Genomic DNA, 15,109 nt, shown 5'->3' on the forward strand with positions numbered 1-15,109 from the left:
CCCAAATAAATAATAAAAATGCTAGGCCTCAACTCATATACAACATGACACTACCACAAGTATGGTTGGCTTAAAAATACATCACAAAATTCAAGAGGAGAAACATCGCACAATACATCATCTGTGAAGGGCGTGATGTTGTATGGAAGGCGACAAAGCTAGCTAACGTAGAGATCTCATCCTTGTTGAAGCCACCTGATGGTGTACGACTACGGGTGTGGTGTGGTCAGTAGGCCCAGCTGCTTCAGGACCTCTGCTGAAATGAGGTTCTTTTGGCTCCCGTTGTCGACCATGAATTGCAACGGCGAACCCTTCACCCACTTCTATGAATGGAAGAGACGCTCCCCCTCCTCTGGATCTTGGTGGTAGAAAAAGTGGTGTTGGGATCCACATCAATAATCTGCTTCTCTTTGTCATTCCCCTTGTCGGGTTGTGACTCAGATTCAAAACATGCATCTAATTTTCAAGCCTTCAACTCAGCCACCAGTGACTGCTTGGCTCGACACCCACTTGTGTTGTGAGTGGGGCTCTTACAGAACTCACACCACTTCCCTATGTCCTTCTTTGTCTTCGTGGTGTTGTTATTTTCTTATGTCTTTGACGGGTTTTCTTGGGTCACCCCGCCTTGGCTTTATCCTTTATTCTATGGTTTGGGGGCACCTTTCCCTTAGTTCAAATTCACATATCCAAAGTCTCGCTTCTTCTGTTTTAACTTTTGCTCAATCTTGACAACATATCGGTAGGTGGCGCCAAGAGAGGATATAACTAGGAACTCCATTTCATCTTGGATGTGTTTGTGTAGACATTTGTGGTACTTGAGTACCAGATTCCGCTCATAATCCTTGATACCCAACTTCATGCGACGGGTATGAAAAATATTTGTGAACTCTGATACATCTTGTTAGGATATTCCGACACATAGGAAATAGTTATGTATAACTTGGTCTAGTATAGAGTTAGGTAAAGTGTGTTTCTTTACTATGTACATTTTGTAACTTACAATCTGACGGTCATGATATGTAGTGATCCGACGGTTCATTCTCTCCTCGGTATTACCGACACTTGATCCGTGGCTTAACACCCGATTGGTCCATGATCTATATTTAAAGAGCATGGAGGGTCATTTGTAGGTTAACCATCCATGAGAGAAGCTTATGTAAATTTTCATTCTTTTATTAATAAATTGCCTAAAGTGGCCGCGTTGGCTCAGGCCATGGACTATTTCCCTCTTCGAGGGTTTTAACCACGTCAAAAGTATTGGTGTATTGATCTGTGATTTGTTTGTGAGTGGTGTCCTTTGGTGTTCTGTCTAAGGAACTTAACCTGTAAATTCCTACATGGTATCAGAGCTATTTGAGGGCCGCGTCCGTTGGTGATCCAAATCTGAAGCCGGTAGAATTGAATCCGACAACCGTTTCCTAGATCTACTGTTTCTGACTGCTTTCGGGCCGAGAGGACTACTATGTTGTGTTGGGAGTATCTGTTCCAGTGAGGAACCCCTTTCGTTTCACGCAAAAAGGTTTCCGGTAGCCCTAGCTGCGTCATTTTTAAGATCTGGAGGTATACAGTGTTTATTTGCAGTTCACAGTTATTTTCTCTCTGTTTATTTTGGTTTTGGTTTATTTAGCATTTTTTATTATCAGATCTATGCATTTCATTTCTGCATATGCTCTTTGCCCCGCGACTCTGTGCGATCTGGGCAAATCAGAAACAGAAAGGAAGGATTTTTCTCATGCGTATGCTATTTTCCGCTACGCCTTAGTGTGATCTCGAAAAATTAGAAACATTGAGGAAAATATTTAGTTTCCGGCTAAAGCTAACTTCAAGCCGCAAGGTTCGTTTTTTTTTGTATGTCCGTGTTGGGTTTTGTGTTTTTGTTTTGTAGGGAAAAAGAGCTTTCTCAAAGCAAGCACGCAACCCAAAGCTTCAACCCCCCCCTCTCTCCCTCCCTCTCTCCCTCCCTCCCTCCCTCTCTCTCTCTCTCTCTCTCAAACTTTTTGTATAGCGCACTTGGTCCAAAGCTAATTTATGAGAGTAGAGGTCTTGAGTTCAAGTCTCCTTTTTGTGGAGGCGGATTTTTCATTTCCGCACATTCCCGCACTTCGTCGGCGACTTCATCAAATTTTCTTCAAAAAGCCATAACTTCTTCATCCGGAAGCCGTTTTCAGAACCGTTTTTTTTGAAACAGCCTATTTTTTCGAGATATTTCCATTGGAACACTTAGTTTTAGCATCTATAGCTTCAGTTTCTGTTAAAATGGAAAGTCCATGCCAAGTTATTCTTGACAGCACCAACTATTTCCAATGGTGGTCCTATATTGTGGATTTACTTAGAAGTAAAGGTCTCTATAGAATAGCCACAGGCCAAGAAACCAAACCGAAAGATGAAGATAAGGCAGCTAAATGGGAAAATAGGCAAGATTAGGCACGTGGGTTGATAGGGATGTCTATTTCTCCAGATCCTAGATTCCATATTGCAGAACTTGATACTCCTGATGAAGCATTGAAACAGATTACTAAAGTTTTTGGAATAAAAAATGAACTTAGAGCCTATCAACTTGAAAATCAGTTGCTTACATTGGACCCCAATAATTTTTCTTGCATTGGAGATTTTTTGTCCAAGTTCAAGACCCTTAGACTTCTCTTGGAAGGTGTTAAGGTTAAGAAAGAAGATAGTAACCTTATCTATTCCATTCTTACTAAGTTGGGACCAGCCTACTCTGTGTTTGTTTCCACCTTCCATTCTACAGGAGAAGCCTTCATTTCTCAAGGACAAGACTACAAGTCCCCTTCCTTTGATTCTTTTTGTGATTCTTTAATAAGAGAACAAGAAAAACTCTTACACCTTGGTCTTCTTAATTTTGGAAACTCTTCTAAGAAAGCGTTAGCCGCCCAACAACAACCAAATCCAAAGAATCCTACGAAGTTGTATCCTAAAAGGAATGGTCCTAAACCAAACAAGGGTCCTAAGCAATCTCAACCTCAAAATGAAAAATCATTTCAACAAAATGATAAGACAAATAAAAACAAAGGGAAGAAGACTGATAGTCATTGCAACTTTTGTAATCGAGATGGCCACTTAGAATCCAAATGCTTTAAGAAGATGGAAGCCTTGGAAGCAGCAATGAAGAATCATAACATCCATTTGGAGCACTCTTCAACTTCAACTTCATCTTCAGGAATGGCACTTTCTACATGTGGTTGTCAAGCATCTCAGTCTGGCTATGCACTAAATGTATCTTCTTCTTCTCATTCTCATGAGTGGCTCATTGATTCTTGAGCTTCTTATCACATGGCCAAAAACAAAGCCATGTTTTCTTCTTTAAATGATTGTAACACCAAAAATATCTATGTTGGTGATGATAGATCTCTTAGTGTTGTAGGGACTGGAACTGTTCATATAGACAATGGTCAGTTTAATGATGTATTATGTGTTCCAACCTTATCCTGCAACCTTCTATCTGTATATCAGATAACCCATTCAGGTGAAGGTAAAATCATTGAATTTTCACCTCACGATGTTGTAATTAAGGACCTAAGGGATCCTAGACAGATTTTAGCTACTGGCATTGCTGATGATTCTACAAGGTTGTATAAGTTTCACAACTTTGGGTCATCAAATCTTCCCTCAGTATTTTTTGCTCATAATGATGAAGTGAGCAAACTTTGGCATGAGCGATTTGGTCACTTAAACTATCGCTCTCTTCAGAATCTATGTAAAGAAAATATGGTGACAGGTCTTCCAATGGTATCTTGCAGAGATGGTGTTTGTTCCGGATGTGTACTCGGAAAACATCATCGGGACAGTTTTGAAAAACGTGCCTCTTGGCACGCCTCAGCCCCTTTACAGCTTGTGCATAGTGATTTATGTGGTCCACTTCCAGTTGTTTCATTCCCTGGCTACAAGTATTTCTTAAATTTCATTGATGATTTATCCAGACGCACTTGGGTATACTTCTTAAAACTCAAGAGTGAAGTATTTAACATGTTCTTGGCCTTTAAGGCCTTTGTTGAAAAACAATCTGGACATCAAATTCTTAAGCTAGGATCTGATAATGGCGGAGAATATGTTAACAACAAATTCATCAACTTTTGCACTGAGAATGGAATTCAAATGCAACATACTGTTCCATATACTCCACAACAAAATGGTGTAGCTGAAAGGAAGAATCGCACCTTAAAGGAAATGGCTAATTGTATGCTTCAATCTAAAGGACTTAGTCTTAATTATTGGGTAGAAGCAATTAACTGTGCAAAATACATAATAAATCGCACTCGTACTAAGGTTTTAAAGAATATCACTCCAGAAGAAGCATGGAGTTTAATTAAACCAGATGTAAGTCACTTTCGTGTTTTTGGAAGTGAAGCATGGGCCCATATTCCAGATGAGAAACATAAAGCTTTAGAACCTAAGAGTGAAAAATGTATTTTTGTTGGATATTCTGAAGATGTCAAAGGATATAGACTTATTCCACTTAAGTCCAAAAAAGTTATCATTAGAAGAGATGTAAAGTTTGCTGAAAATATATCGGCCTACGAGCCTAGTTCGGTGGATGTGCCACCTCTCCCTATCTCTTATACTTTTGAAAATATTTCTTCTTCAGATGATGAAAGCGAGGATGAAAATCCTCCCCCACCTTCTCAGGATCCTCCTTCAGCTCCTCAGCTTCCAAAATGGGTCCGCGCTACTCGGGATGCAGCAGGTGATCTTGCTGGTGATCCTACAGATCAACGACGTACACATTCTCAGTTTGATAGAGCCTCTTCTTTACTGGCTCAAGCTTCAGTGAATTATGATCGTGACACCTTTGCAGAAGCTTCAGGCCATCCAGATTGGGAAGCAGCAATGAATGAAGAATATCATTCATTATTGGCAAATGATACATGGGATCTTGTTCCTCTACCAAAGGGACGAAAACTTGTTAGATGCAAATGGGTTTACAGAACAAAGTATGGACTAGATGGGAAAATTGATAAACATAAAGCTCGTCTTGTTGCTAAGGGGTTTTCACAAGTTGAAGGCATTGACTATACTGAAACCTTCTCCCCTGTTGCCAAAATGAACTCTATCCGCCTTGTTCTTTCCCTTGTTGCCTCTTTCAAATGGGAAGTCCATCAGATGGATGTTAAATCTGCCTTCTTGCATGGGGACTTGCATGAAGAAATCTATATGGAACAACCTATTGGCTTTATACAAACAGACTCCAGCCTTGTATGTCGGCTTAAGAAATCCCTTTATGGTCTCAAGCAAGCTCCTTGAGCTTGGTATGCCAAAATGGATAACTTTCTTTTAGAAAATGGCTTTTCTAGGTGTCATTCTGACAATACTGTCTACACCAAGAAAGTGGGCAAGTATCTTATCGTTCTTGTTCTTTATGTTGATGATCTTATCCTGACTGGTAGTGATCCCAACCTTATAAACCATGTGAAGACTAGCCTTAAAAGGAAGTTTGAAATGACAGACTTAGGACACTTACATTATTTTCTTGGTCTTCAAGTCTTGCAATCCAAGGAAGGTATTTCCCTTTCCCAGTCCAAGTATGCCTGTGATATTCTACACCATTTTCACATGGAAGACTGTAAGCCAACCCTTTCTCCATTTCAGTCTGGAGTCAAACTTTTAGCCACTTGTACTTCTCTTGAAGTTGATGCTACCTTATACTGTCAACTTGTAGGAAAACTTTTGTATCTAACCCATAGTCGTCCTGACCTTCCCTTTGCTGTTGGCCTTGTTGCTCGGTTTATGCAAAACCCACGTGAAAGTCATTGGAAAACAGCTAAAAGAATACTTCGTTATGTTCGAGGTACAGTTCAGTTTGGGATTCATTATAGTGCCGAAGCATCTCCTCTATTGGTTGGTTTCACTGATTCCGATTGGGCTGGTGACCCTGATGATTGGAAGTCTACTGCAGGTTATGTGTTCACTCTTGGTTTAAGACCTATTACATGGGCTTGCAAGAAACAAGGTGCCATTTCTCTTTCTTCAGCAGAAGCAGAGTATCATGGTGCCGTAGAAGCTAGTAAGGAAGCCTTGTGGCTTCATCAGATCCTGTCAGAGTTTGGCTTTCAGCAGCAACATCCGACTACACTTTGGTGTGATAATCAAAGTGCCATTCAACTATGCAAAGATCCAGTCCAACATCAACGCAGCAAACAAATTGAAATGCACATGCACTTCATCAGAAAGCTCATTCACGACCATGTTCTTGAAGTACAATATTGTTCAACAGATGATCAAGTTGCAGACATATTTACAAAGGCTCTCACAGAGGCGAAGTTCACTAAACTTCGATTTATGGTTGGAGTTCAGGAAGTTGTCACTAAGGGGGGATAGGCTCTAGTGCCTCCTTCCTTCTCCTATTGTGTCATATTTGTAAATCCTTCAATCCTATCCCAAGTTGTTCTTAAGGGGGATGTTAGGATATTCCGACACATAGGAAATAGTTAAGTATAACTTGGTCTAGTATAGAGTTAGGTAAAGTGTGTTTCTTTACTATGTACATTTTGTAACTTACAATCCGATGGTCATGATATGTAGTGATCCGACGGTTCATTCTCTCCTCGGTATTATCGACACTTGATCCGTGGCTTAACACCTGATTGGTCCATGATCTCTATTTAAAGAGCATGGAGGGTCATTTGTAGGTTAACCATCCATGAGAGAAGCTTATGTAAATTTTCATTCTTTTATTAATAAATTTCCTGAAGTGGCCGCGTTGGCTCAGGCCGTGGACTGTTTCCCTCTTTGAGGGTTTTAACCACGTCAAAAGTACTGGTGTATTGATCTGTGATCTGTTTGTGAGCAGAGTCCTTTGGTGTTCTGTCTGAGGAACTTACCCTGTAAATTCCTACACATCTTGGTCCCTTCCTTGCTGTAGTGTGGTCCACTTTATGTACGTATCTTCATAGCTCCCAATAGGGTAATATCGCTCCTTGATGGCGTATCAAAAAGAGTTCCAAGTGGGTGTGGCTAAAAATAGTGAGGGTTCCCTCTCATCCTTCTGCTCATAGTAGGTTTCCCACCAGTCCTTGACATGGGGGCAACTTTGAGGAGTGAAAAAGTAATCTTTTAACTATTGGGAAAATCACGAACTGAAAAATGCACTTCCAATAGATTTAACCATCTATCTATGACTTTTGCATCTATCTGGCCTTCAAATATGGGAATATCAAAGTTGACTTGTAACTTGAAGGAAGTGGTGCCTCCAAAGTGGCTGTCGGATGAAGATGAGTCACATGTGGGCATCAACCGAAGGATCTAGACAAAGTTGTCCATCATAGCATTCCTCTGTTGCTCGAGGGATTCTTTGAGAAATATTCTGAAGGGATCTCCTACTCCCTCGTCTTTATTTTCTTCCGCCATGGGAGGTCGTGAAGGTTTGTGAGGCTGGTCTTGCAAAGGTTCAACTAGTTCAAGCCCTAGCTCCTTATACCTTGACCTCGTTGGGGACATGCAAAGAAAAACATAGAAAGAATAGATTGCTCTAATACCACTGATGTCAATTTATGCAAGAACGCAACATAATATGGATATAAACATAAACACAGAGATTTAGTAGGAATAAAACTTCATTTCATTAATATCAAAGAACTGAAATATGGTTACAGACAGAATGGAAATAAACTAGCTTGGATAATGGTAGCTTATCTATGAGAAGAGATGTGGCGGCTGCATGCCTATGAACTGTATCACAATGAAGCTTAAAGGCCTATTTATTATTGATAAATAATGGAAAACCCTAAACATAAAAAAACCTAACCCTAGGAGATGAAGTGCCAAAACTATGGGCCTCGTTTGGGTAAATTGGTACATCAACTTCTTGGGGTTGTAACTTTGACATACAATCTCCAATTGATGCGCACAATACTTCGTTAGAAATATCTATCCGAGGACTACAAATTTTGAAAGAAAGATTTGGCCAAGACAAATATTTGCCTTTTTTCCCAAAAAAAATGCCGTTTAGGGCCTCAAAACGGCTTCGAAAGTCCAGGACCTAAAAAACTACCAAAAATAGTGAACTATGCTACATTAAGGAAATTGAAAAATTGAAAGAGATAGTGCTGGGGGTCCAAGTGGAATAGGCAGGTGGCCACCAATATCCACGTGGATTACAAACCATCATAAAGAACATGAATCTTTGCTCTAGTACATGACCAAACCACATAAGAAACATAGATTACCCAATTACACTTGAAGTCAAGCTTCACTGATACAAAACAAGGAGCACCTAGGGTTGCAAGATATGCATATAAAACATCATACATTACAGTAGTACCCAAACACTTAATTGACTAACTAATCCATGAATTTTCCAAGGATGGGACCAACAATAGCTAGAATGAAAAAAATTTCCCCACGGAACAAACACCGAGATATATACCATAACGAGCCATAATTCTAGCAAACTCAAAGAAATTCTAGAGAAACATATGCCTGTGCCAAGACAGGCCAGGAATCACATTTAAATTCCATACCTCCCAAAAATATAAAGAAGCTAAAAAGAACGGTGTTGTAACCTACTTTGTATTTTGTACATTTTTATTTTTGTTGAAAATAGAAAAAGAAAAATAAAAAGAAATATATAGAATGAAAAGAAAAATAAAAAGAAATATATAGAAAGAAAAAGAAAAATATATAAAGAAAAAGGAAAATAGAAAAAAGAAAAGGGATATAAAAAATAGAAAAAGAAAAAGAAAATAAAAAGTAACAAATCCCATGCAATAGGTGCGCTAATCCAAATGCCACCATATATCATTATTTAGTTGTTAATATCTTTAAACATCAATTAGCGACCAGTTAAATCCTTTTATAAAGTGTGATTTGAATTTTTGTCTTTATTTGTAATAATCATGCTATTGTGGACCATCGAGATCTTCCCTGCACAGATCAACAGCTCAGGGAAAATTTTGAAACCCCCTGCGCATTCGACATTTAACCAGGGGGTACGAAAAGCTAAATTCAAAAACCCACCACCGTCAATGTGTCACCCTCACAATCACTTCAGACCCCCCCTCTACAAAACCACAATCTGCCTACACCCCCCCCACCGATCCGTCATTTTCGCCTCCGCCATCTGTCCAATTCCTAATCGTTCCATGAATTAACCATTATATCATCCGTTATTCCACTATGACTATTGCATTTTCGCAATAAATACCTCGCTCCTATCAATAATTATCATTTAAATGGTTGAATCCCTCATCCAATAAATAAAACATAGAATTTTTTCACCCATTTCTTTCTCTTATTTCATCTAGCAGCTGCATGCATAGGTCTGTTACAAATATAACCAACATACAACATTCATCATTGCACCAACCAGCCAGGAACCTGGTAAAATGTCAATTCTTCATCTAATTACATCTTCAACATGTCTTCTTCTAAAGGAAAATCCAAATTAGTTGCAGAAAACCCAATGCTGCCCCCTTTTGTAGACTTAGACAAATTACCCTTAGTTGACCAGTAGCACAAATTTTTTGAAACCCAATGTGAGTTTGATCTCTATGAACTGAAAAAATTGGGCTAAACATAAATTCTATGATGTTAGGCATGAATTGAGTATATGGGACTCCTTCCTGCATCAATTCATTTTCCCTAAACTCATTCCTTTCCACAATTTGTAGCATGGTGTCATTTTAAGTACATTCCGAGTCAAAGAGCCATTATTGCCCAAAACAACAATATTCTATTTTCAATATCCCCTGAGTCCATATGACAAATTATTCAGGTTAAACCTTTAGCCCCTCTGCTTCCTTTTTGCGTAGATTCCCTCATGGAAATTTATAAGAAACTCACTTTCCCTCAAAGAGCCAATATTTTTGAGATATTTTTAACTGAAAATGTAAAATTACCAAGAACAAATCCACCATACCCTTCCTCAATGTTTCCAGAGATGAATAAATAAGTTGTTTCAATGGTTTCTTGTCTATTAGGTTATCCAACTGATCAATGGGTTGATGAAATTGTTCTAGGATTTCTATCAGTGTTTTCAGTAGGTGAAAACGATCAATTATCTTCAATTACAATGCATTTCTGTTAGAAGCTATCCATGATCAATTCTTGAAGTTTTCTACTGAAGGAGCCTTTAAATACCAATAAGTTCTTATATACTTGTCCTTGTTCTATCAAACAGATAAAATTCAGTTTCCATTACAAAAACTAGATGAGCAGGGAAATCCTCGGTTTGTAATTCATTGGACTACCTTGGTAAGGAAGAACACCAATGAATTTTCCTTCAGTGATTATAAAAATAAATTTATAACATGGTTTCATGCTTGCTAAGTAGTGAAGTTGTTCACCTGAAATCAAAATAATTCTTCACCTGAGTGAGTAGACAAATACTGGAGATTGGTATCTATACCAAAATTACCTAGAGATCAGAGTATATGGATGTGAGCTTCCTCCATATAAACTACCCAAGTTTGTGCCAATCAAGATTTTTTCATTAGAATATATCAGGTATATGATGAACATGGATGAGCTGCATTTTGTGTTGGCTAAAAAGAAGTCTCAATTCAATTTAAAAGAACATATTTGGCCATTAATTTGTAATACCAGAGCAACATAGAAGTAGGCAGACCTTCTTTTGAAACAAATCAAGTTTAAATTAAGTTTTACCTGGTCTTATGATCCCTTGGGGATTATTTCTAAGTTAAGGGTAGAACCTAAAACTACTCCTTATGCACACACTCCCATACTAGAAATAGAACAATACATAAATCAAGAAGAGTGGTAGGAAAATACATTGCAGGAAGCGAAAGAGTAGGTTTTCATCTCAACAACATCACATACACCAGTTCCATAAGAGAAGCAGGCTAAAAGAACAAGGGAAAGTGTTTCCCATTTAGTATCAGAAATTCAAGAAACAAAGTTCATAATGTACAAGAAGAAGAAAAATAATACACTTGAAGAAAAATTTCAAGAAGAAGGTTCTCAAGGACAAACTACATTGGTTCTAATAGGTCCCCATGTTGCTACTTTTCCAAGAATTGAGGAATTTTTCTCAAGTTCTCCTAACTCATTAGTTTCCCAAGATCCATTAGAAATAACTAAGACATGAGAACTAACTTAGAGTGCAATAGAACCAAGTATCTTTGCTAGATACTGGGAGATCAAAAGGAAAACGGAAGCACTAAATGCCACCACCTATTTTTAATTTTGGAAGCAAGCTTCAACCTCTCAACACATACTTCTTTCTTCATTGGATATTGAGAAAGGATAGTTTCAAGTGGCCCTTCTGGAGCCTAAAATTCCCTTCCCTAAGATTGCAAAATATTACAAGAAATCTATTTTTTTCTTTTGATACTAAACAAATTCATCCCATTGACCAGATTGAATTACACAAGCAAGTTGGAGAAATTATTTATTCCACTTTGACTAGTTCGACAATGACATCATCCAAGTTGCAGGTTTCAGTAAATAATATTCAGTCACAACTAAAGTTAGAAAAAATATCATCTTTGGCCAAGGATACCAAGATAAAATCTTTAGAAGTTCTGGTGATTAAATTAGGATATGATCCCAGTAATGTGAAGGTTGTCGAAGAAATGATCAGAAGAAAAAATGCTGATATCCTAGCATTAAGGAAGCAACTAAAACTCCCTACCACAAAAGATCCAGAAACCAAAGAATTTGGTGAATTGGAGAAAAAGAAAGAAAGTATGTTCAAGATTATAATTGAATAGAACTTGCAGATAAAGAAGATGGAAGAGTTGGAAAATTTATTAAAGGAAAAAGAACAACAAGCCAATGTATCAGCAACTATTCCCATAGAAACAAATTCTCTTGTAGGTACTTCGACAACGAGAACTTCTATTGCAACAACCATTGCAGTAGAAACACATTCCAACAACTGATTTAGCTAAAGCTATAGGAGATTTAGCGTTAAAGGGCAAGAAATTAAAAGGTAAAAGCTCAACTTAGCAATCTTCAAGAGAAGAAAATCAAAACTGATAATGATTACTTCGCAGAGCTTCAGAAAATCCATAGGTTGACTCAAAGAATAGAGACCCTCGAAAATGAGACTGCTATTTCTCAAACTATTGCACATGCCAAAGAGAATATCTAGTTGGATATAAATGAATCCATAACTAACTTATGGCCTTCAATTGAAATAATTTTTGAGGAAGAAGAATTATTGGAGAAGTCAAAGGAGGTAATAACAGAAGTAAAGAAAGACTTGGGTCATAAAACAGGAGATGCAACAACATTGATCATAATTTTGAATTAAAAAACAAAGGAAGAACTTGAAGGCTATGATATTGAAGACAAAACTGTAACCATTCTGGAAGTCAGAAGGATACTTACAAAAATAAATTTAATGTTGCAATTAGAAAATAAGTGTCATAATCTAGAAGCTAACTTCCAGAAGTTTCATACAAAGTTTAATGTGCTACATCAGAAAGGACTTCCACTTTTGAGAGGAACGGGATACATACTGGTTCCTCTTGAAGAATACCATCGTAGATTTCATTTTATAGTTGTAGATAAATCAAGATTTGCTAAGATCAAGGGAACCTTTACATGGAAGGATTTTATTGAAGGTTTAAGTTTTGATTTGTTAATCCAACATGAGATCAAACACTTGTTTATAGTCAAACCCACCTTTTAGAAATACACTGAAGTGGATGAGACTTACAAAAAATTGATAAAATATTCCATTCCCAATGAAGACAAATGGGTAAAAATATGTCAGCTCATTGACTAAACAAATAACAAGTTTCCAACAACAAGCAAAAAATTTTCAGCAATAGGATGCATATTTGTAGGAGAAAAAGGATAGATAATTAGGAAAGGCAACAAAAGAATAGCTTTTACAGCCTCAATCATCAACAAAAGCCTTGAATTCTGTGCAAGATGTCCAAGCAGTTCAAGTTTCTTATTTTCTAGTTCTATTTTTGTAATTAGTTTCAAATATATTTTGTAAATAAATATTTATTTTTAAATCAAGGTATTTTGAAGATAGTTCTATAAACACTTTGTAGCTCGAAGTATGAAGGGTTGAACCCTTGTGATAAATTATCAAGAAGAATTGTAATCCTTTGATTTTTGTGAGATTAATAGAAGGATTCTGGATTCATCTTGAAACAACTTGTGTTCATGTGAGTACTTCTATTGTTAATCATGTTTTCATTTTGTTTAACTCTGCATATGTTTGAAATTAATGGGAAATATGGGTAAGATAAGATTGAATATTAGTCTATCTGAAAACCCATGTGAAGTTATGATCAATTATAGAGATTAGTTAATTAGAACTTTTTGTTTTAATTAATTCCTCTACATCTTTTAATTGTCACTTCCCTTTAAGCTTCAAATATATTTTGTTTGACTGTAAAAGGATTTTACACGCATTGCATGTAAATGGTTAGTTAAATACTCTGTTTGAATATTTAATCAATCATATATCTTCTTTAGTTCAACCTTACACATCTTTTCAAGGCTAAATTCTATTAAAGGTGAAGAGTCAACCCTTTTAATATATCATAAATAATTAAAGCATTATCCAATCCAAATTAAAACAAAACAATTTAGATACTTTGGCACAATTCACTAACCTAAAATTTTCTACATAGGTACAACATCAGATTGGTGTCGTTGTAGGTGAATGGAAAATTTTGAATTATCCTTCCCTGGGACAATGATTAGGCTTTCCTTTTAATGGTGAATAAAAGTTTAGTAGGTTAAAATATTTCACTTGGCGATTCCACAAAACAAAACTGGCTTCATGCAGGCACACCAGATCTCTCTCAGATCCTCATATTTATTATCCATTGTTAGATCCAGAGAGCTTGGTGAGAGTTGCCTCTTTAAGACGAAGATTGGAAGCTTCTACTTCTGCTCTTGTATCACTTTCACCTGAAATTGTTTTAGAAGTTAATCCTTTTATACCTATCCCAATTCCTCTTGAACTATCAGATCTACCACCAAAAGTGTTATAAACTTTACCCAGAGGGGTTGATCTACAGTCATCTATTCTTTTTCATCAATTAGAATCTTATCAAATTCCTTAAATTGTTTCAAAGTCTCCCAAATCAGAAGTAGAATTAGGTTTAGAATTACTTGAATTTAAACCTAGTGATTTCATATCTTCTGTCATTCATACCTATCCATCTACTGCTGCTAAACCTGAATATAACTTCTCTGTTTATACAAATCCTTTATTTGAAAGTGAAATAAAATTTGGCCTAGAAGTGCATAAGTTTGTTATTCAATCACCATTAATAAAAACTTCTAGAAATTCTACTCAATCATATTCACCTCCTTCATCCCCCATAAGTTCAACTTCATCTTCACCCTCCTTATCCACTCAAAGTTCATCTTCATCTTCATTATATTCACCTAATCAGATGGATAGTTTTCGACCTATAATTTAGGCTCATTATGAAACCCTATTCCTTCTTGGTCAACTTAATAATTTTCCAGATGGATATCCAAAGCACTTACCTAGGTTTAATGGGGAAACTAGTTTGTCTGCTGAGGATCATTTGGCCGCCTTTTTTTATTTTTCTGATAATATGAACATAGAACATAAAGATATGTACATGAGACTATTTGTTCAATAGCTTGAAGGAAATGTTAGGATCTGGTTTAGACAATTGCGAGCTCGTTCTATTCCTACATGGAATGAATTAATCACTATATTTAAAAACCAATGGGGAGTTAAAAAGGATCCTATTTACTATCTTACATAATTTGATGATCTAAAAAGAAATCCTGGACCCTGTGTTTCATTTCATAAAAATATTTAATAAAATTTATAACAAAATGCCACCAGACTGTAAACCACCAGTGGTTGCAGCTAAGGTTATATTTTCTCAAGGTTTTGATGATGATTTTGCTATTATGCTTAGAGAAAGGACATCTGTCACCCTAGCATACATGCAGAACAATGCTATTGAAGTTGAAGCTAATAGATCAACATCATCTAAACTTAAGGCAAGAGAAAAAAAAGCTGAGAGAAATATGAAAGCAAGGGAAGAAGGTACTTCTTCTTCTATAAAAATATTGTAGATCATAAAATATATGAAATTACTTCTCTACTAAGAAATCTTTCAAATAGAATTTAAAAAATGGAAGCATAACCTAGAGTAGCTCAACCAATATCAAATAG

This window comes from Pinus tabuliformis, chromosome 3_2, assembly GCF_031772625.1.
Source record: "Pinus tabuliformis cultivar Carrire ecotype Pingquan chromosome 3_2, CPIR1, whole genome shotgun sequence".
Taxonomy (NCBI): domain Eukaryota; kingdom Viridiplantae; phylum Streptophyta; class Pinopsida; order Pinales; family Pinaceae; genus Pinus; species Pinus tabuliformis.